At 46.5% G+C, this 21,812-nt stretch overlaps 1 long non-coding RNA gene across 1 annotated transcript in view; it reads left to right on the forward strand.

Annotated features, from left to right (window-relative positions):
- The window catches only part of LOC138989362 (uncharacterized), a 34,515-nt gene that overhangs the window by 1,757 nt on the left and 10,946 nt on the right, over positions 1 to 21,812 (forward strand). The window contains exon 2 of the long non-coding RNA XR_011465549.1: positions 2,898 to 3,004. This is a non-coding gene — a long non-coding RNA (uncharacterized lncRNA). The remainder of the gene's footprint in view (positions 1 to 2,897; positions 3,005 to 21,812) is intronic.

A 21,812-nucleotide genomic window follows, 5' to 3' on the forward strand; every position in this document is an offset into this window, starting at 1 on the left:
CACACACTATCGATGAGCACCTGTTTGGAGCAGGCTCTAGGATCAGTACTGGGAGCACATAGGGAGAAGACATCTCCATGATTTCAGAGGAAAAAGCCCTGTATGGAAATGATCCCACAGTGCTGCAGTGCACACTTCTTCAGTTGTGCGTGTGTGCTTGTGTGTTTGTGCCTTTCTCTATAGGTATGTGCCTGTGTGAATGCGATATGTATGTATACATATATGGGCTTCCCTGGTGGCTCAGATGGTACAGAATCTGCCTGCAGTAGAGGAGACCTGGGTTTCGATCCCTGGGTCAGGAAGGTCCCCTGGAGAAGGGAATAGCCAGCCACTCCAGTATTCTTGCCTGGAGAATTCCATGGACAGAGGAGCCTGGTGGACTCCATGGGGTTGCAAAGAGTTGGACATGACTGAGTGACTAACATTCATTCATTCATATATATATATATATATGTCTTTCTCTCTGTGTGAATGTGTGTGGGTGTAAGCAAGGGTTTAGAAGCTCTGTTTCCCTGAGCATCATCCTGGACAGGAGCTGTTGGGGGAGAAGCGGATGGGTGGAGGAAGGATATTGAGTAAAGACAGCCCTTAAGCAGATCCAAGGCACAGACCTGGTTTGCTTTTTCTACTGGAGCCTCCTGGTTTCCCTCCTGGCCCCCAGATTTTGGCCCAGAGATTCTGTAGCTAGACCAAGTCTGGTCCAATTATAGTCAGAGCCAATCCATGAAGCAGCTTTAGTCTGAACTAAGTGAAGGCAAAGTGTGAACTGAGTGAAGACCCTAAGAACTCTGCTGGTCCGTGGACAAAAGCCGAGCCCCAATAGCCTGATCAGAGGCCAGGAGAAAAACAGGAACTTGGGAGCCAAAAGTATAGTACTGGTTCTATTGCTAATTCTGATGTGTGATCTTGGACAAGTAATGACCCACATGACTCTGGACCTCCTATGCAGCAGGAGTTCAGACTGAGAGAGCTCTGAGGCCCCCACCAGCTCTTGCAAGGTTTGATAAGATGCTGACAATGACTACAACAGAAAGGAGAGAACAGAAGAAATGACAGCTCCAAAGACTCTCACCAGAGGTTAGGCCAGAAGCCAGAAAAGTCACTTGACCACCAAGACTGGATAAGGAGAGCAAGGTAGACAGGAGAGGAAGGCACGCGGGAGGTAAACCAGAGGACAAGAGGTCAGAGTCAGGGTAATCAATCTTTCCAGGGCCTCTACTCTATGGAACCACAGAGTACATGAAAGAGGTCTCCCCAGCCTGTCTTTTCCTTCGGTAGCAGGAGGCAGGAAGCCTAGGACTCAGCAAAGGGAAGCCCTTTAGGCCATGATCCCTGCCTAGGTGTCCTTGCTTGGCCAGGAACTCACATCTCAGGCCCCATTTACCCTGCCCCAAGGGTAGGGTGGTAGGGTAAATGGCCAGAGGGTCTTGTCATGGTTGGCACAGGGCTGAGCTAGAATCCCTGGGCTCTGCTAACCTCCCTGCCACTGGTGTCCTTCTAGCTCATCTCCTCCCATCTCTCCCGTTGAAGAATCCTTTTCTGTCCCCAAGAAGGACTGAGCAGCTAACTGCACAGGGCTAGACTGGTGGAATCTGAGCCCATCCCCACACCCTGCTCCCAGGACGCCTTTGAGGGAGAGGCTTCTCCTCTCCTTGGCCAGGACCTCAGGATAGTGAGGGCTTGGGAGGCGGCCACAGATCCAGACTGTCCAGGGCCTGGCCTAGCTGGGTCAGCGCCAACCATGAGTGGCCACCGGGGGCTCCTTCAGGCCAGGCCAGTCTGCTGCAGCTCCAAGCCCTCTCCTGGAACACACGGGAAACCCATCAATCACCCCCACCCTTGTCCAGGGGATCGAGGGGCTTGGAATCCAGTTTAGCCAGGCCATCTGTGACCCAAGCCTATGGCCAGGGGTCTCCACCCTGCGGAGGGGAAAGAAACTTGGGAATACTGGGAGGGGTCTGACGTCATGCTGGCGGCTCCAGAGGAAGGGATCTGTCTCGGACTCTCTGACCACCTCTCCTATGCTCCCATCATCGCCCCCTTGTGGCCTGAGGAGGCTTTGCAGGCCTGGGTAGGGATGCGCCACTGCTGATTCCTGGGGACTGGAGGACTTCACTGCAGCTCTGGACGACCCTCAGGGGCTGCTGACCCAGTATGTATGGGAGTTGAGATACCCAGAGTCTACAGGAGTGGGAGAGCTCACTCTCTGACCCTGGTGGTCTCCTCCTTGTGCTAGATACCGTCTGTCACTTTTCCCACCCAGTGCCTTTACAGTTCTACTCCTCAGCTTCCCATCTTCCTCCCCACCCATGTGAATGTCCCCCATCTGCCAATACCCCATCTCAGTCTCCCTGCTCCTGCCCTCTCTGACCACCCAGGCCCACCTTGACTATTGCTTCTCAGATCTCAGATGATAATGTTCAGCATCCTGTAATTTACAAGGCACATTCCTGATCATCATCCCATCTTCAGCCTCACAGCTGATCTGCGAGACAGGAATGATGACACCCATTTTACAGATGGGAAACCGAGGCTCAGAAAGGTGAAATACACTCCAGCCGTGTGCTCCTCAGTGAGAACATGCTAGACTACTCTGGCTCTGCCCGCCTGGTATACACATCCTTCTTCCCATACACACATTAATTTCAAAAATGTCCCTATCTAATACGATCCAGCTATCTATCATACTGTGGTGGATTAAATATGACCACAAATTCTTTGCAACTCTCCCATTATGAGGTAGAGTCTCTTTACTCACCCTTTTGACCTGGACTGACTTTGTCACTTGCTTTGAACAAAGGAATGAGAGAAATGATACTCAAGAGATCTTGCCACCTTCACTCGCTAGGAACATTCTCCTGAGATCACCATATAAAGAAGTCAATCTGTTCTCCTAGAGAACGACAGACCACATGAAGGAGAACTGAGACCCCCAGCCAACAGCCAGACATGTGAATGAGGACATCTTGAACTTTCTACCTCAGCAGTTGCATAAGCGAGCCAGGTAAGTCCAGCAAAAGAATGGCCTAGCCACCCACAGAATCACAGGGAATGATAATCATTGTTGTAAGGCACTAAGTTTTGGGGTGATTTGTTGTACTGTAACAGATAACCGATATACACACTCAGGGGCTTCCCAGGTGGCACCACGGCTAAAGAACCCGCCTGCCAATGCAGGAGACATAAGAGACGAAAGTTTGATCCCCGGGTTGGGAAAAACCCCTGGAGGAGGGGATGGCAACGCACTCCAGTATTCTTGCCTGGAGAATCCCATGGACAGAGGAGCCTGGTGGGCTACAGTCCATGGGGTTGCAAAGCATCAGACATGACTGAGGCAACTCAGCACACACGTACACATACACGCTAAGAGTAAAAGAGTTTCCAGTTACAAGAGACAAAGCACAACTCAGATTGGATTATGCAGAAAAGGGATCTAATGGTTGTGAAAACTGAAGTCCTGGGGAAAATTGGATCCAGGGACTCAAATAACATCATCAGGATTGTTCTCCTTCCAGGTCTCAACTGCTTTCTCTGAGATGGTTTTTTTCCCAAGGAGGCTTAGCAGAGTCTGTATTTTCCCAAGTTGGCTCCAACAATAGCTTCCATTGCACATGTTCATGTACAAGGTGATTGCCTTCCTCTGCCATCAAGAAGTAGAATCTAATTTCCCTCCCCTTGAATCTCAGCTGGCCTATGACTGACTTGTAACCAAGAACGAGATGAACTTTTAAGGCTAGGTCAGAAAAGGTCATACAACTTCCATTTGGGATGTCTGCTCTGGGGAAAGCCAGCTAACTTCCCAGAGACCACCAAACTGGAGAGGCCTGGTGTCGGTGTTATGGTAGGAGGTCCCAGCTGAGCCCAGTCTTCCAGGCCTCACCATGAAGGCACCAATCATGTGAGTGTAGCTGTCTTGGACCCTCCAGGTCAGACCAGCTCATCTACTAGATGAGTGCCACAAAGTGGCCTCAATCCAAGTCATAAAAAACAAGTCATTGTTTTTTGAATTGCCCAGTCAAGCCCTACATGAGACCCTGACCTATAGAATTCTGAGGCTATGAGAAAATGATCATCATTTAAGCCACTAAGATTTGGGGTAGTTTGTTATGCAACAGTAACTGAAACAGATGCTGTATCTTCCAGAAGATACAGCTCCTTTCTAGCATGTCTCAAATCTCCAATTGAAAAAGCATGACTTCTGTGTTGAGCAGAAGTCCTGGGAAAGGCTCTTTCTGAGCCCTTCCTGACCCTGTGCCCATAACCATGGGGGTAGAAAGCTCTGATTAGTCCACTTCTGGAGGCAGGGGTAGATCATCTCACTGGAATCACAGGGACTGACTTTTCCCAAAGAAAAATTGTGGTGCTGTCACCAGAAGTAGGAAGAATGGATGTTAGGAAGCAAAAAATGACACATACCCACCAAAAATACAACCACAAATATAAACCAAAAAGTACAACTCCTACTTCAGGTTGAGTAGGAGTCAACCTGAAATGTCTAACTACTAAACTTTTTTTTAATCCAGATTCTTTTTTAAAAAATTAATTTATTTTTGGTTTCGCTAGGTCTTTGTTGCTGTGTGTGGGCTTTCTCTAGTTATGGCAAGCAGGGGTTACTAGTCGTTGCAATGCACGGGTTTCTTGCTGCGGTGGCTTCTCTTGTTGCAGAGCACAGGCTCTAGACACACGGGCTTCAGTAGTTCTGGTGCATGGGCTTAATTGTTCTGTGATGTGTGGGATCTTCCTGGACCAGGGATCGAACCCATATCCCCTGCATTAGCAGGCAAATTCTTAACCACTAGACCGCCAGGGATTCTAACTAATCTTGATACCAGTAGTTGAATCTTGATATCAAAAACCACTTTAATAGCTGTCAACCTCAGCATTTACCCTCCCTTTGTTCTTCGGCAAACCTACCCATGAATCACTTCCTCTCACCCTGTAACCACATCAGCACTTCCCAAAAGAGCTGGGCAAAACTGAACAACTATAACAACTCCAGCTTAGAAAATGAAAGAAAAAGAAACCTTCAGAACTATGCAAATCACGCGGTAGCTGCACACACGGTGCCTGCTGGTCAACACCTGGTCTTATGAGGGTGTGCTGACTCTTCAAAGGTTGCGGGTGGGGACCAGATACCCTGAGAATGGGCACGGTCTGCAGATGCCCCAAAACATGCCCAGCAGAGCCCTCCACCTTGTGTAACATGCTCACTGTGTTCATGCTCCTTAAACTTAAAAATACAGTCACCTCAGGACTTCCCTGGTGGTCCAGTGGCTAAGACTCCACGGTCCCAGTATAGTGGGCCTGGGTTCGATCCCTGGTTAGGGAACTAGATCCCAACTAAGACCACAGCTAAGAAAAACTAACACGCCACAACTAAGACCGAGAGCAGTCAAATAAACAAGTAAATATTTTTTTTAAAAAAGGTCACCTCACTGTCCTGTGGTGCACTTACCATGGTCTCAACCTTGAATTCACACATGGCATCTCTAGTGCTCCCCACACTTACCACAAGGTGCTCACACCCACAGAAGCCCCGGTGTCTTCACCACTGACTGTGGGAGTCAGCATGATGCTCCCCAAGCTGTCATGGCGGGCTCAGAGTCACCACAGTGTCTCCACCACACTTCCAGTGTCTCCCACACTGAGACATTGTTCTGTTCACTGCACAAATCAGTGAGTTCACATTCTACGTGTGGACATCAGCGTGTCCCACAGTCCCCCCCCTTCCCTGTGTGTCTCAGGGACACCCCCACTCACAATTTTGTGTAGGACTAGGGGGTTCACACTTACCAGGGAGTCATGGCAAGAGTGTTCACACTCCCCTCCTGACCTGTCACACTCAGGGTGATGCGTTTGCCCCAGGTGTTCATCAAGCTCACCCTGAAGCATCTGACAGCTGCCTGTTTCCCGCCTGCAGCAGTGATGGGCATGGCCTGTATCAGGGCTGAGACGAGGCAGATGTCGGGTGGATGTCCTCTCAGACCATACATGCCCAGGACCCATGGCCGTTTAATGGGCTAGAACTGCAGAAAGTGGAATGTGAGGAGCCTCCCTCTTTCTAAGCAGAATATTTCGCCCACACAACACCTGGGTTGTAAAGATTTGGGCCTCCAGATGGCCCTTGGAAACAGGCAGCAAGGGGAATGGAAGTTAGAAAGGCCTGGGTGGGCAGGCTTAGCCAGACAGGGAGGGACGGCAGGAGACAGCAGACATGGGCCTGCACAGATCATCCTCGGTGGGTTGACTCTTTGTTTCCAGAAATAAAGCAGTGTTCAGTGTGGCCGAATTGAGAAATTACTCCCACCCCCAGGAGAACAATAGCTTTGAGGACAGAATGTTGGCCAGTAACAGAAAAGGCAAAGAAAGGGAAGAAGAAAATTGAATCCCTCTTCTTTTTACTTTATTTTTTTTTTTTTTTACTTTTTCTTTCTTTTTTTAAAAAAATTACTTATGTATTTGGCTGCAATAGGTCTTAGCTGTGGCATGCAGGATCTTTAGTTGCAGCCTATGGGATCTAGTTCCCTGACCAGGGATCGAACCCCAGGCACCCTGCATTGGGAGCTCGGAGTTTAGCCACTGGGCCACCAGGAAAGTCCCCTCACTTCCCATTTTTAAAAATGGAAGCATAATTTTCATTCTGTAAAAGCACCCTTTTGAGTAGAAAATTCTATGATTGTTTACAAATGCACAGTCTTGTAACCATATCACCATCAAGATACAAAATACTTCTGTCCTCTCAGAAACTCCCTTTGGAGTCAGCCCCCTTCCCTATCCGCAGCTGCTGACCACCACTGATCTGTCTCTTTTCCTGTCATTTTACTTTTACGAGAATGTCCTGTAAATGGAATTCTTTGGTATGAGCCTTTTAAGTCTACCTTCTTTCATTTAGTATAATTATCCAGGTTGTTGCACGTGTCAATAACTCATTCCTTTTCACTGTTGAGAAGTATTCTATTGTATGGATATGCCACAGTTTCTTTGTTCGTTTACCAGTTGAAGGACATGTGGGTTGTCTCCCAGTTTTTAGCAATTATATTTTAGCTATGAATATTTGTGTACCAATTTTTGTATAAACATGTTTTTCACTTCTTTTGAGTAAATATCTAGGAGTGTGATTGTTGGGTTATAAGTGAAGTGTATGCTTAACTTTAGAAGAAACTGCCAAACTGTTTTCCAGAGTGATTATTCCATGTACTTTCCCACAAGCAACATGAGTTCCAACTGCTCAGCATTCTCATTAACACTTGATACTGTTAAAATCACACCTTTGGCTGTTTTTAAGCCTTTCCGATGGTCGGAGAAGGCAATGGCACCCCACTCCAGTACTCTTGCCGGGAAAATCCCATGGATGGAGGAGCCTGGTAGGCTGCAGTCCATGGGGTCGCTAAGAGTCGGATACGACTGAGCGACTTCACTTTCACTTTTCACTTTCATGCACTGGAGAAGGAAATGGCAACCCACTCCAGTGTTCTTGCCTGGAGAATCCTAGGTACGGGAAGCCTGGTGGGCTGCCGTCTATGGGGTTGCACAGAGTCGGACACGACTGAAGCGACTTAGCAGCAGCAGCAATAGTTGGGTAGTGTGTCTAGTTTTAATTCACACTTCCCTGGTAACCAGTGACGGTGAGCAGCTTTTCATACTCTTATTTGCCATTTCTATGTCTTCTTTGATGAAGTGTCTGTTCATATACTTTGCCCATTTTGTAATTAAGTTATTTGTTTCCTCATTATTGAATTCGGAGTGTACCTTATATATTATAGATACAGGTTTTTATCAGATGTATTTTGAAAGTATTTTCCCCCAGTAGCTCTGTAGCTTGTCCTTTTTTTTTTTTTTTTGCTGCAAACCACAGCATGCAGAATTTCCCTGACCCAGGATCAAACCCATGCCTCCTTCAGTGGAAGTGCAGAGTCTTAACCACCAGATCGCCAGGGGAGTTCTGTCTTTTCATTTTCTTCCTATGCCTTTTGAAGAGCAGAAGTTCTTAATTTTGAAGTCTGATTTATCAATTTTTAATTTTATGGATTTGTGCTTTTGGTATTAGATCTAAACATGTTTGCCAAAACCATGGTCACAAAAATTTTCTTTTGTGTTTTCTCTAGGAGTTTTTTTTAATTTTTAGGTTTTGCCTTTAGGGTCTATTTTCACTTTTAACCAGCTTATGCACATGGTGCAAAGTCTGAGTCAAGCTTCATTTGTCGCATGTGGATATCCAATTGTTTTTGCCCTATTTGTTGAAAAGACTCTTTTCTCCATGGACCAATCCCTTCCCCCATACTGCAGCTCTTCAAGTCATTGATGCCTGCACCATAGAGCTTTCTCCATGTACAAAGGTCAGTAGCAAAGCAGGAACAAATGCCTCTTTTGCCTGATTCCAAAATAGGTCTGTTTATGCCCAGATAAGCAAACTTTTCAGTGGAACAGTTCTTTTAGCTTTCACATACAGCCCTTCTGTTCTCCCCAGGACCCAGACGTGGGTCTACTGAGAAGTGCCCAGGAGATGGCTAAGACTTTCAAGCAACGTGCTGTGTCCAGAATCATCCCTGCTCTCCAATGACTTTCAGATCTCCCTGGGGGCCCTTTGAACAGAGAGGGTTTGAATCTTCTTGTTGTTTAGTCGTTCAGTCGTGTCCAACTCTTTTATGACCCCATGGACTGTAGCCCACCAGGCTCCTCTGTCCGTGGGATTTCCCATGCAAGAATACTGGATTGGGTTGCCATTTCCTTCTCCAGGGGATCTTCCCAACCCAGGGATCAAACTCACGGCTTCACGTCTCCTGCATTGCATACGGGTTCTTTACCACTGAGCCGCCAGGGAAGCCCTTTGAATCCTCTGCACCCAACTAATCAGCTTCCATCAAACAGCAGAATACCCTGAAGAGGTAGCAGCTGCCTTTACCTTTCTGGCTGCTTTCATCTGTCATTTTCCTTAGAGCCAGATCATAACCAGTGAAGGAGAAAGCACACTGTGCAAGGGATTCCAGACTTCTGCCAAGGCCTGGCTCTTGGATGCTTGGGAACTTGAGTCAGCCTCGAACCCAGGCCCGGTCTTTTAATTTCCCATCCTCTGATCTTTCTGTTTTCTCACAGCGGCCTCTCTACAGGATGCAGGACAGAGTTGGCTGCTCTTTGGCATGCCAGGGAGATGAGGGGGCTCCTTAGCTAGTTACACAGTTTAACAAGAATGATGACTCACTCAGGCCCATCTGAATAAAAAGCAAGCTTGTAAAGACAGCTGAAGTCAGAAACTGAGCTGAGGCCGGCCAGTCTCTCACATGCTGCCTGAATGTTTCTCCAGAATGCTTCTTCAGTGGAGCAACTGCTTCTCTCTGTATGGCAGCTTCTCTCTCTACCTTGCTCATCACAGGTCCATCTCCTGTATTTCCTTAGTTCAAGTTCTACCAGGAGCCATTCTGATTGGCTCAGCTAGTTACTATCTCCACCCCTATTGGGTGGAGCTTTTCCCAAGAAGTGCACTTCACCAGTCAGTCACCTGCCAGTGGGTGGATAGGCTGGGTTTAGGTCAGATGCTCCGCCTGAGCCAATCAGTGGCCATTCCCAAACACCATGTAACAAGTGCTTTCCTGAGTAGGGAGCAGTGGGCCCACAGTTACAGCTAGATGGGGATGCAGGGTGTGGTGGCACCATTAAGGTTACAAGCACAATATGAGAGTTTATCATCATACCTGACACAGGCAGATGTGCCTGCTGAGCATTCCAGCCTACCCCCCTCTCCAGCCCCAACCTCACTATTCCCCACTTAGCCCCACTCTGAGTTGAGCTCTTTGCTCCACCTGGAAATGCTGCCTTCCTTCACCCGACTGTAAACTTCTCAAGAGGAAGGCCTGTGCCTTATCTCTGTGTCTCCAGCCCCTAGTTCAATGTGATAAATTCATAGATTTGGGACTTCCCTGGCAGTCCAGTGGTTAAGACTCTGCCTTCCAATGCAGTAGCTGCAGATTCAATCCCTGGTCAGGGAACTAAGATCCCAAATGCCTTGTGGCCAAAAAAAAAAAAAAAAATCAAAACATAAAACAGAAACAATATTGTAACAAGTTCAATTAAAGACTTTAAAAGTGGTCCATATCATAAAATCTTTTAAATAAAATAAATTCATAGATCCTCAAGAGGGAAAGGGATTTACCCAAGGCCATTCATAGAGAGAGAGGCAAGTCACGATGGAGCCCAGGTCTCCTGTTCCTCTAGGTTCCTCTAGAAGCGTCTAGGTTCCTCTCTGCCTCCAGTAGACTCCTTGGCATCTCACTGAGATGTGACGCTAGGGGTCTGCAGTCCCAGTTCTGGGTCCAGTGAGGCTTTAGCTCTGCCCTGAGGCACATCTTTCCTTGAGGATGCAGGCCCAGTCCTGACCCCTGAGCAGCTGAGTCCATTCTAGGGGAGAACATCCTGCACTGCTTCGGGGAACCTCCAGGGGACCTGCAGGTAGCCTGACCCGAGGTTCCCAAAGATTCTGCTTCCCGCTATGGGCCCTGTGATCTGTGAGGGCTGGAGTGAGAAACGGATGCAGACAGGCAGGCTGACCCAGCTCTCAGCTGAATGAGGGATCTGAGCAGCATCAGGTGTGATTAATGGCAGCCTCGGTTGCGTGCCTGCTCTGGGAGTGTGCACCACAACTGGCTGTGCGGGGATTTGCAAGCTTGCCTGGGTGTGTCATGACCCCTGTGCACCCACACTCAGCATTGACCCCCAGGTACAATGTGACCTCAGGCATTTTACTTTCCCTCTCTGGACCTCAGTTTTCTCCACAGTTAAATGAGAGGATTAGAGGGGCCCTAGAGCTCCCTCCTCTTCCTCTTCCACCACTGCTCCTTACACTCCCTCTGAACCCTCCTTCCTGTTTTCAGCAGAGCAGCAGCCTGTCCCTACAGGTCTTCAACTGTGGGGGCCTCATCTTCTACCTCCAGTTCTTATTAAAACCTTTCTCTTAGGATGTCCCAGGCGGTCCCAGTGGCTAGGACTCCACTCTCCCAATTCAGGGAGTCCAAGTTCAATCCCTGGTCAGGCGACTAGATCCCACGTGCCTCAACTAAAGACCCCACATCCCTCAACTAAGACTCAGTGCAGTCAGAGAAGCATATAAAAATAAATATTTTTAAAAACCCTTTCTTACACAAACAGCTATCTCACCGAGAAGAAGGCTGGTACATTCTCCACTACCTTGTACATGTGTATGTGTTTATATGTAACTGTTTGTGACTATGAGTGTGTCTACGCTTTAATGTGTATGCGATGGGCAGAGAGGAGGGGAGATGATGGGCGCCCCCTCCTCCAGGGAGAATGGATCCATTTGCTGATGTCTCTCTGTTTTCCCAAACACAGAGATAGGCTTCTAGGGCACTTACCCACACTCCAGCTTTGTGAACATTCTTCAAATATCTATTTGTAGCGAACTCAGCCAGGTACCACCTCCTCCTCTGGGAACCCTTCCTCATAGCCAAGGACTGAGATAACTGCCCTTCTCCTCTCTTCAGGAGCCCTGTGCCCTGTACACTCCTCCCACAAAGCGTTAATCGCATTCTATTGACATTGTCTGTTTCCTTGCCTGCCCCATCTCTATGGTGAAAACCCTAGAGGACAAGGACCATGTCCAGTATCTCAGCACCTGGAACCTTCAGAACCTGTGTATCCCAGTAAGATATTCCACACTCAGGGGCCCCACTTCTCTGTGCCCATCTCCGCAGGGCAGGGCAGACCAAATCCAATACACCTGTGGGGCTTTCCCCTTGGGATCTCCACCCTAGGGCCTTCCTGTGGCCCAGGCAAGGCTTGCTCTAACCCTGAAGATGGAGGCAGCCTGGAATATAGGGTGTGGGTGACGTGACTGATCCCGCCCCACCCCAGGGTTTCCACTGCAGGGAGCCTTATTCCTTTTTTTCCTGAACTTTTTGGCCCTGGCCTGAACCTTGCTGGCGCCCATGGGCTTTTAATATTTTCCGTTCCTGGCTGTTGTACAATATTTCACCTCAAAAATGCATCCTCCCCCCTGACCAAAGGGCGCGCCTCTCCAGTGAAAGGACCTGGCTGGGTGAGTGGAAGTGACCCACCGCAGTCTGAAGCTTGGAGGAGGCCCAGCCCAGCATGCAGAGATAGAGGGGGCAGAAATGTCTCCCCACTTCTGGGGAGACAGGGCCAGTTCATGAGCCAGCCTGAGGCCTTGTGGTCCCACTGGAAGCCCCTCTGGAAGCCTGGGTGCTTCCAGCAGGGTGCAGGTCTGAAGGGGACCCTTGTCCCTTTCACTTGCCCTCTGACCCCAGGCAAGTGGTTTCATTTCTCTGAGCCCAGTGTCCCCACCTGCACGGTGGGGATGACGACAGTCCCGGCCTTTCAGGGTTCTTGTGAGGCTCAAAGGCCGCACGTTTGGATCATCTGGGAGCTTTAAAACTGGTAACTGGTGTGGCCACGGCCCGGACAGCAGTGGTTTGTAAAGCTCTCAGGTGATTCTCATCGTATCTCAGAACCACTGCTCTGACAGGAAAGCTCTTCAGCTGTGGCTCTGAAGAGCAAGAGCGCCACTCCCCCATGTTCCCGGGAAATATGACCCCAGGGACGGCGGAGACCCACCGTCAGGTTGGAGGGGAAGCACTTGGAAAAGGCAGGCGAGGGTCCTGCAGGGGCAGGCAGGACCTTCCCAGCTGGCCCTGCCCGCAGACAGAGGCCTCTGAGCCTCCAGCCCGGCCCAGCCACAGGCCGGGATGGACAAACCTGCCCTGGTGGCCCCTCTGCTGGGCAGCCGGGTCCTCCCGAGCCAGCCACCCCTCCCAGACACAGGCCCTGAGCCCAGATAGAGGGCGGGGGGTGGAGGGCACTCTGCTCTGTCACCTGTCACACCAGGGAAGGGCCGTGGTCACTGGAGAATGAAGGAGGAGAGAGCCGGAAGCCCTGGGGTGGGGGGGGGATGTTTGGGGGCCTGGTGGGGAGAGCGACATCTGCTTTCTTCATCCTGAGGAGAGAGGATCCGCAGAAGGTTCCAGAGCCCAGAGAAAGAAAACAGCAGGAGAGCCAGGCGCCTGGGGGTGGGGGTGGCCAAGTGGAGAACAGCTTCTCCCAAGGCTGCCTGTACCCCCTAGAGCATGGACAAAGGCAGGAGAGGAGGTTGTCTCTAAGGGCCCTACAGCCCCTGCCTGGGAGCTTCACCCCGAGTCCTGTTTCCTCAGTGGAGCCCAGAGCCCTCAGCCTTCCCGGACCCCAGGTTTTCAAGGGGGCAGCAAACAGGCCGGAGCCTGGGGGGCTAGAGTCCCCATGAGAGACTACAGTCATGGGAGGAAGAGGGCAGAGACCCTGTTGTAGGGTTTCCTCAAGGTCGGGGTCCCAGGCTTCTGGCCAGAGGGAGGGAAGGAGGGAGTGTGGTGTAGGGGCCCACACAAAAGTCAGGGAGGAGGAGAGGACAGCTTAGCGGGCAGACTGGGCCCCACCAGAAGGGAGTCCAGGAAGAGCGGAGCCCACGACCACCACCTCAGGGAGCACTGTCCTGCCCAGGTTTGTTTTCCACCTGAAGGCACATTCCATGTAGGCATGGGGGCGCTCTAGGGCGCCTAGAGCCAGGGCTGTGGCCTCCAGGGAAGCATAGACAGCCTCAGCAAGGCCAGAGGGGACAGGGGACAGCTGAACTGGGAAGCAGCTCAGCCCCAAACGAGCCTGCCCCGACTCCCTGGTAACCAAGGTGCGAAATGCAGAGAAAGTTAGCTATGGAGCTGCCCCAAAGACCTTTTGTTGTTGTTGTTGTGCGGACAGCATGCGGGATCTTAGTTTCCCCACCAGGGATCACACCTCTACCCCCCCCGCCACTGTCTCTTGCACCGGAAGCTGAGTCTTAACCAGAGAAGTCCCTCCAGTGTTCTTAATCTTGGGTCCATAGATGACTTTAGGGGGGCAAAAAGGTATATATACCATTTTAAATGCGTGTATCTGCATTTTTCTGGAGACAAGGTCCATGACTTTCATTAGATTCTCAGAGAAGAGAATCAAAGAGAATCAGAGAAGATTCAATAAAGATGATTTAGTAAAGAAATGTTCCCAAGAGAAACCAGTTAGGGAGAAGGGGAAGCAGGATAGTAGGGGAAGGGGAAGAATCCAGGAAAGAGTGCAATTTTGTGTGAAAACACATCCTGACTGCAGTGAAGTCAGGAATACATAGTAAGTCCCCTACATACAAACTTTCAAATTGCGAACTTTCAAAGATGTGAACGTGCCCCTGTGCCAGCTGTTGTACTGTACCACTGCATTTTCCAAGGTGCTGTAAGAGTAAACATATCTTCTATATTTTTTGTTTTTATGTATTATTTTCGTAAAAAGTATCATAAATCTATCACAGTACAACACTGTATAGCCAATTAGTTGGGTACGTTGTTGGACTTTTGAATGTACTCTTGGGATGGACCTCTTTTGTATGTAGGGAACTTACTGTACTCAGGCCAGAAAAAACAAAAGCTAGAATTGAGAGGGCAGTGGATTCTAACCAATGAAATTAGCTGTCAGTCTGAAGACATTGTTTGAACTTAGCGAGGTTGAGCCTCAGTTTTTCAGCCTCGTGGAAATGGGACAACATTTAGAAGTCCATGCTTAGCTGGGGGGCCTAAGACCACTTTTATGGCAATAAACTAATGTTGACTCTCCCTATGAGGCCAGGCCTGGAACTACTTTCCCTAAACTAGTTCTCAGAGTAAAGTAGGTACCTGAATAAAGTCAGGGGCTCTTAGGCAAAAGGGAGGGGGAATAGCCATTGGGTAGCCATTGGGAAGTGAAGCCAGGGCCTGCTTCACTCTGAGAAGTCAAGTGTGTGAACTTGACCCAGAGGAAACACCTTAGTGCCTTGGGGAGGCAGGGGAGTGGGAGGAAGAAGAAGCTGAACTCATTTTTGAGTCTGTATTCAGATTCAGCTCCTAAATTGGCCCACTGAACTCATGTCTGAGTCCTACCAAAGGAAATAGTGTGATTTTTTTTTAAAAATGTAGGATTTCAAGGAGCAGATAAATCTGCTTTGGGGACTCATAAAGCAAAGAGAAACATTTCTTCCTCCACAGCTCTTTGCCTCAATCAAGGCAGGAAAAGGTAGGCCACAGGAGATGCCCTACTGGATGCCCTGAGGCTATTTGTGTGTCCATAGGACCATTGGTCTGTGGACCCAGAAATACATGAGTGGGCTTTGCAGAGAGCAGAGAGGGTCCTCACCCACCTCAGTGGGTAGATGCAAAGAATGGGTGAAATTTGGTGCTTATTGTTTTGTTTTTATTCATGTAGGTCCATTTATATCCTAGGCTATTGAGGCCTGTGGAGCCCAGGTTCTAAGAATGAAAAATGTCTCTTGCACTTGGTAGTTAGTAGATTCTTGGTAGTTTTAGAAACAGACGTTTCAGTGGGGTGATAGGGGCTGAAGCCAGCCTACAAAGGATAAAGAAGGAAAGTTGGGAGGTGAGGACGTAGAGACATTGTTAATTACTCCTTGGATGTGGAAAGAAGAGAAGTGGTTACATGGTGGCCAGAAAGGGGAGGAGAAGACTCTTTGCAGAAAGGGAGAGCCTCAGGACTTCCCTAACCATCCAGTGGTTAGGAGTCCACCTGCCGATGCAGGGGACACAGGTTCAATCCCTGGTTGCAACTACTGAGCCCATGTGCTGCAAATACCGAAGCCCCAGCTCTAGAGCCCACGCTCCACGAGAAGCCACCACTATGAGAAGGCCGAGCACTGAAATTAGAGTAGCCCCCACTCACTGTAACTAGAGAAAGCCTGCATGCAGCAACGAAGACCCAGAGCAGTCATAAATAAATAAATAAAATTTAAATAAGTAAATAAAAGACCCTGGGTTTGTTTTTTGTTTTTTTTTTAATAAATAAATAAAGGAATGGAAGAGACTTGAGCAAGTTGTTGGGTTAAGGAGAAAAAGCCAAGAGAATGAGGTCTTATGGACATGGGAGTGAACACAGGTGATGGCCAAGATCCCAGAATTATGGGGGAAATTTGTAGAGCTGGGCATCTTTCTCCAGCATGACCCAGCAGCTTGGCCAATCACAGGAGCAGAACAGGTGGACTCCAGGTATAATACAAGGATGGGCTGAGCCCAAGAGGATAGGAGTGCAGGGGAATCAGGAGTGCTGGGGAGAGAGGGATTCAAATGATCCTCCAGAGGTTCAGACTGGGAAAGAAGGAAGCATGATGAGAGGGGGCAAAAAGACTGGACCAAAGGTCTCCAAGAAGTTTAAAAAGGTCAAGGAGGAGATGTAGGGGGATTAAGATTGTCCACAAGTAGGAAGGTCGAGGGCTGTGTTTGGCAGTAGGATTTGACATTAAAGATTTCTGAGCAAGAGCATCTTACCCAAGTTATTTAACTTCTCCAGGCCTCTTAAGCTTCCAATTTATAAAATGGGACTAGAATTCCCACTCATAAAAATACTAAAAGCATTTTTTCTCTCTGGCAAAGCATATAATTGTGGTATCTTGGACATTCAGGCTCTCAATATTTGTAGAAGGATGAAGGGTCATCTGTCACTCCCCCTCTATGGACCCCACTTTCCTAACCCTTACTGATGGTTTGCTTGATCTATCAGTTACTGAGGGAGGTGTGTTAACATCTCCCACTGCATTATGAATTTGTTTTTATTTTTGTTTTCCTTGATTTCTCATTTTGCTTTATCTATTTTGAAGTTAGTAAATACATATAAATGTAAGATTTATTCCATCTTACTGATGAATTGACTTACTGACTTCCCTGGTGGCTCAGACGGTAAAGCGTCTGTCTACAATGTGGGAGACCCGGGTTCGATCCCTGGGTTGGGATGATCCCCTGGAGAAGGAAATGGCAATCCCCTCCAGTACTATTGCCTGGAAAATCCCATGGACAGAGGAGCCTAGTAGGCTGCAGTCCACAGGGTCACAAAGAGTCGGACACGACTGAGCGACTTCACTTCACTTCACGGATGAATTGGACTTTTTAATCATTATGAAGTGACTCTGTTGTCTCTCACAATGCTCTTTTTTTGGTCAAAGTCTATTTTGACTAAAATATATAATCTTTCTTTGCTTAGTATTTGGCAGATTTTTTCATCCTTTTACTTTTAATCTTTCTGTATTATATTTTAGATACACCTCTATAATAGCTTATAGCTGGATTTATTCGCCTTGTCTAACTTGGCAATCTTTTTCTTCTTCTTTTTAAAAAATATTTATTTACTTGGCTGCCCTATGTCTTAGCTGCGCCATGGGGGTTTTTGTTCCCTGATCAGGGATCATATCTGGGCCCCCTGCAATGGGAACGCAGAGTCTTAGCCACTGAACCAGCAGGGAAGTCCCAGGAATATTTTTCATCTAACAGAATCATTTAGTCCATGTACGTTTATTAAAATACTGATACATACACAGACACACACATATATATATGTATGTGTGTATGTATGTAAATGTATATGTACTTTATTAATTTGTATTTTTCATACCTTTTCTTGATTTCTTTTTCTATTGTTTCTTTGATTATTTGATTTATTTTCTATTGTTTGATTATTTTTTCTTATTCCATTTTTCTCCTTTACTAGTTTGCAAGTTATACTTGTTTTTGCTATTCTTAGAGGTTATACTAGAAACTTTAATGTGCATATTTTGCCTGTTGACATTAACCAATATCTTTTATTTTCTCTTAAATAAAACAAGGACCTTAGAATTAATTCTAATCACTCCCCTTTTAGCTTATATATGACTGCTTTTATATATTTGAATTTTATCTTTTTTTAAGCTCACAAGACATTGTTAGTATTATTTATACAATATTTGTTTTTACTGATACAGGTACCACTTCCTTTGCTCTACAATCCTTCTTGTCTTTAATTCCTTCCATCTGGAATCACTTTCTTTCTGCTTGCCAGTGGCAAATATAGTTTTTGTTCATCTCACCGTATCATTGTTTTTTTCTTATTCTTAAAATATCTTTTCACTAGCTGTAGAATTCCTGTCTGACAATCATTTTCCCTCAGCACATTAAAAATACAATTCTACTGTCTTCCAGCTGTTAAGAAATCACCTGCTTTAGTCTAATTGTCACCACTTTGAAAATAAACTCCTATTCAAGACTTCATCTTTGGCAATCTGCATTTTCACTATGATATGTCTACTTGTGGGTTTCTTTTGATTAATTCTTATGAGGATTTACCAGGTTCTTGAATGCATGAATTGATGGATTTCTGGATGAATCTCATCCACTAACTATTCGAATACTACTTTTGTCTCATAATCTCGCTGCTCTCCTTCTGAAACCTCTGATTATATGTATTTTGGACCATCTCAACCTATCCCCCATATTTTTTAACTACTTTTTCATATTTTCCATCCTTTTATTTCTCTATGCTGCATTTTAGAGAATTTCTTCAGTTCTATCTTCCAGTTATAATTTTATTGTGCCTGATATATTCAATTGTGTCTAATCTTCTATTTGACACAACCATTGAATTTGTAGATTAAGATATCCTAAATTTCTAGAGGGACCTTCTAGTTCTTGTTCAAATATACTTGGTGCTTTTTCAGGGTATCTTGCTCACTGCTCAAATTTTCAACTTTCTCTTCTACTCTTTCAGCATTTTAAACATGTCATTTTATACTATTTTTCTGATAATTCCAGTATCTAAAGACAACACAGATTTGTTTCCACCATCTGTTGTTTGGTGTTTGGTGATTTGCAGCTAGAAGCTACTATTTGGAGCTTTCTCTGTGGGAATTCTTGAGACTTGGGGTGAAGGTGGGTTTTTCCAAGAGTATTTGCATTTGATTTGCCATATTCTCACAGTGTTACCAGATTGGGCCCACTTTAAATTAAATGCTGGACTGAAACTTTTCAGATCACCCAAGTAGTGTGAATTTGGGCTTCAAAAGACATAGATATGCTTTACAGTTGTGAATTTGCAGGGGCTATTTTATTTCTCCTGAGAAGAGGGACGTTAAGATAGGCATTTTTCTTTTCAGTCTCTTGGGAGGTAGTGGTGCTTTTATCTGGTCCATTCATTCACTGAAGTCCCAATCTTATGCAAGAAAGGTCTTATCAGACTTCCCACCTTAGAGACAACTTGAGTTTCTCTCAGTAGTGTGCTGGAACTGGCTCCTACCAACTCAGAAGAACCAAATACTTAGGAATTTCGCGTGTCAGTTCCTGGTACCATTGAGAGCTTGAAACTGGCTACGGTAGGAATATTTACACCTTGGAAACCAGCAAATACTAAAAACAGGGTACTTTGTTTTGTTGGAGAGCCAGTTACTACTACAACACTTATTTCTTTCATATCACCCCATTCTATATGACCAAGTTCAAGTTTACTGAGTTAAGAAATGAAAATAATAAAGTGTCACTTGTGCAAAATGAAAAAGCTGTAGGGATCTGCTGTACATGGTTGTGCTTATAGTTACCAATATTGTACTGTACACTTAAATTTTGGTTAAGAGGAGGGACTTCTCTGGTGGTCCAGCGGTTAAGAACTCACCTTGCAATACAAACATGGGTTTGGGAACTAAGATCCCATGTGCCCTGGAGTAACTAAGCCCATGCACCTCAACCACTGACCCTGTGGGCCACAACTAGAGAGTCTGCGAGCCACAATGAAAGATCCCTCGTGACGCAACGAAGATTCCACATGTGCTGCAACTAAGACCCAACACGGCCAAATAAATAAATAAAATTTATTAAGAGCGTAGATTTCATTATGTATATGGGAGAGGTGAAGTGGTCTCCACAATATAAACAAACAAATTAATTTAAAAATAGCTCAACTTACCTTTCTGGATTCTTGAATTTTAGGGGCTGAGTATTCCTCATTTTCTTGCCCGCTCATCAGTGCATTAAAAGTTTTTCTTCTCTTTTATCCAGAATTGTTTGCAGAAGGAAGCTTATTTAGGGTACTTTGTCCATCTTTTTACTAGAAAATGAGGTGTTCTCAGTTTTTTAACCTAGAAATTGAGATTGCTGTGCTAAATCAGTAGTTCTTAACACTTTGGGGACATAGGCATTTAAAAAATTTGATAAAAATGACAGCCTAGAGACCCTCCCCCTAGGAAAATACACATACAGGGGAAATGTATGTTTTCGCTCCCCTGAAACCATGCATGGCCCAAGATTAATAAACCACAGTGACATGAATGCACTTTGAGGTTCTTGCCAGAGCTCATTTTTGATGACCCCACCATGCTCTCTGCTCTGGGCAGAGTTTCTGCAAGTCTTCTCTTGGCTAAGTATGAGTACAGACTCTTAGATTGGGGCTTCCAGGATCTCCAAGGCCTCTTGGAGCAGGAAAAACTGAGAGTTACCAACCAAAATTTATACAGAGCTAAAGCAAAGGCAATATTCCCTCAGCCAGACCTCTCCACATCTATTCATTCAACACATCTATTGAGTATTTCTTGGACCCTGTTCCAATCCACTTCTAAGTAACAAATCATCCCAAAACTTATATATAATAACAATAACAACAATGATCAGTTATTTAATAACAACAGTTATTTTTTCATCTCTCATGGTTCCAGGAGTAACTGGCTTCAGCTAGGCAATTCTCACTCAGGGTTTCTCGTGTGGTTACAGGCAGCTGAGGCTGGAATCACCACTAAGCTTCCCTCAGTACATGTCTGCCAGTTGATACTGGCTATTGGCTAAGTTCTCAGTGGGGCCTTTAGTTGAAACACCTACCTGTGCCCTCTCTATGTGGCCTGGGCATCCTCACAGCATGGCAGCTGTTTCTGAAAGGGAGCATCCAAAAAGAAATCAGGCCAGGAGGAAACCATACTACCTTTCATGACCTAGCCTTAGATGTCATACTGCATTTCTTCTGCCACATTCTGTTAACTAGAGGCAAGTCATTAGACCAGCCCATATTTAAAGGGAGGGCAATTGGACTCTTATCTCTTGATGGGAAGAGTATCATAAAATTTGCAGACATGTTTCAAAACTACCACATACTCCTTCTGTGTGCCAAGCACTGTACAAGGCACTTGTGATAAGAGTGTAAGTTATACAAACCCTCCCTTATGGTCTAGTGGTAGAGGCAAACACTAATAAAATAATGTTACAAATATGTACACAACTGTATACTTTGACAGTACTATGGAAGATGAGTATGAGGAGCCATGAGAAATTATATTACACATTAGTATGACCTGGACCCAGGACTCAAGGATGAATTTCCTGAAGAAGAGACATTTGGGTTGAGATCCAAAGTATTAGTTGTTGCTAACCCCATGAAGTGAGTTGAAGAAGAAACTTCCAGGCAGAGGAAACCATAGGCATGGCCCTGCAACAGTAAGCAAGGACCTGAGAGGCAGCCAGTGTCTTTGGAGGCAGACAGCAGAGGACGAAGGTGTGAGACAAGACTGCAGAGGTGGGCTGAGACCCGGCCCCTGGACCTTGTAGGTAGGTGAGAATGTTCGTCTTTGGCCTAAAGCTGCTGGAAGCTGTTGAAGGGTCACTCACTGGAGCATGACATGAACAGATTTGTAATATAAAGGTCTCTTTGGCTACAGCATGGATGACCCCTGCCAGATGCTGAGTCAGGTCTGGAAGAGCTAGGAGATTCCTGTCCACAGTACATCCCCTCTCCATGACAGTCTCCCACACACATGCTCCGCTAACAGCAGCCTAGGTCCTATGCACCCTATACTTGACATCCTCGGTCCCTCTTCCCAGGCATAGGGAGCTCTGCTATCTTTTATTATTTAATTAGTCACTCCTTTAGTCTGTCAATCAGTTGGTACAGTGGGTTGAATAATGGCCCCCAAAAGATATGTCCATTGGCTAATCTCCTTGTTTGGGGGAAGACAATATCTTTATGAATAT

Source organism: Bos mutus, chromosome 10 (assembly GCF_027580195.1).
Source record: "Bos mutus isolate GX-2022 chromosome 10, NWIPB_WYAK_1.1, whole genome shotgun sequence".
In the NCBI taxonomy this organism is placed as follows: Eukaryota; Metazoa; Chordata; class Mammalia; order Artiodactyla; family Bovidae; genus Bos; species Bos mutus.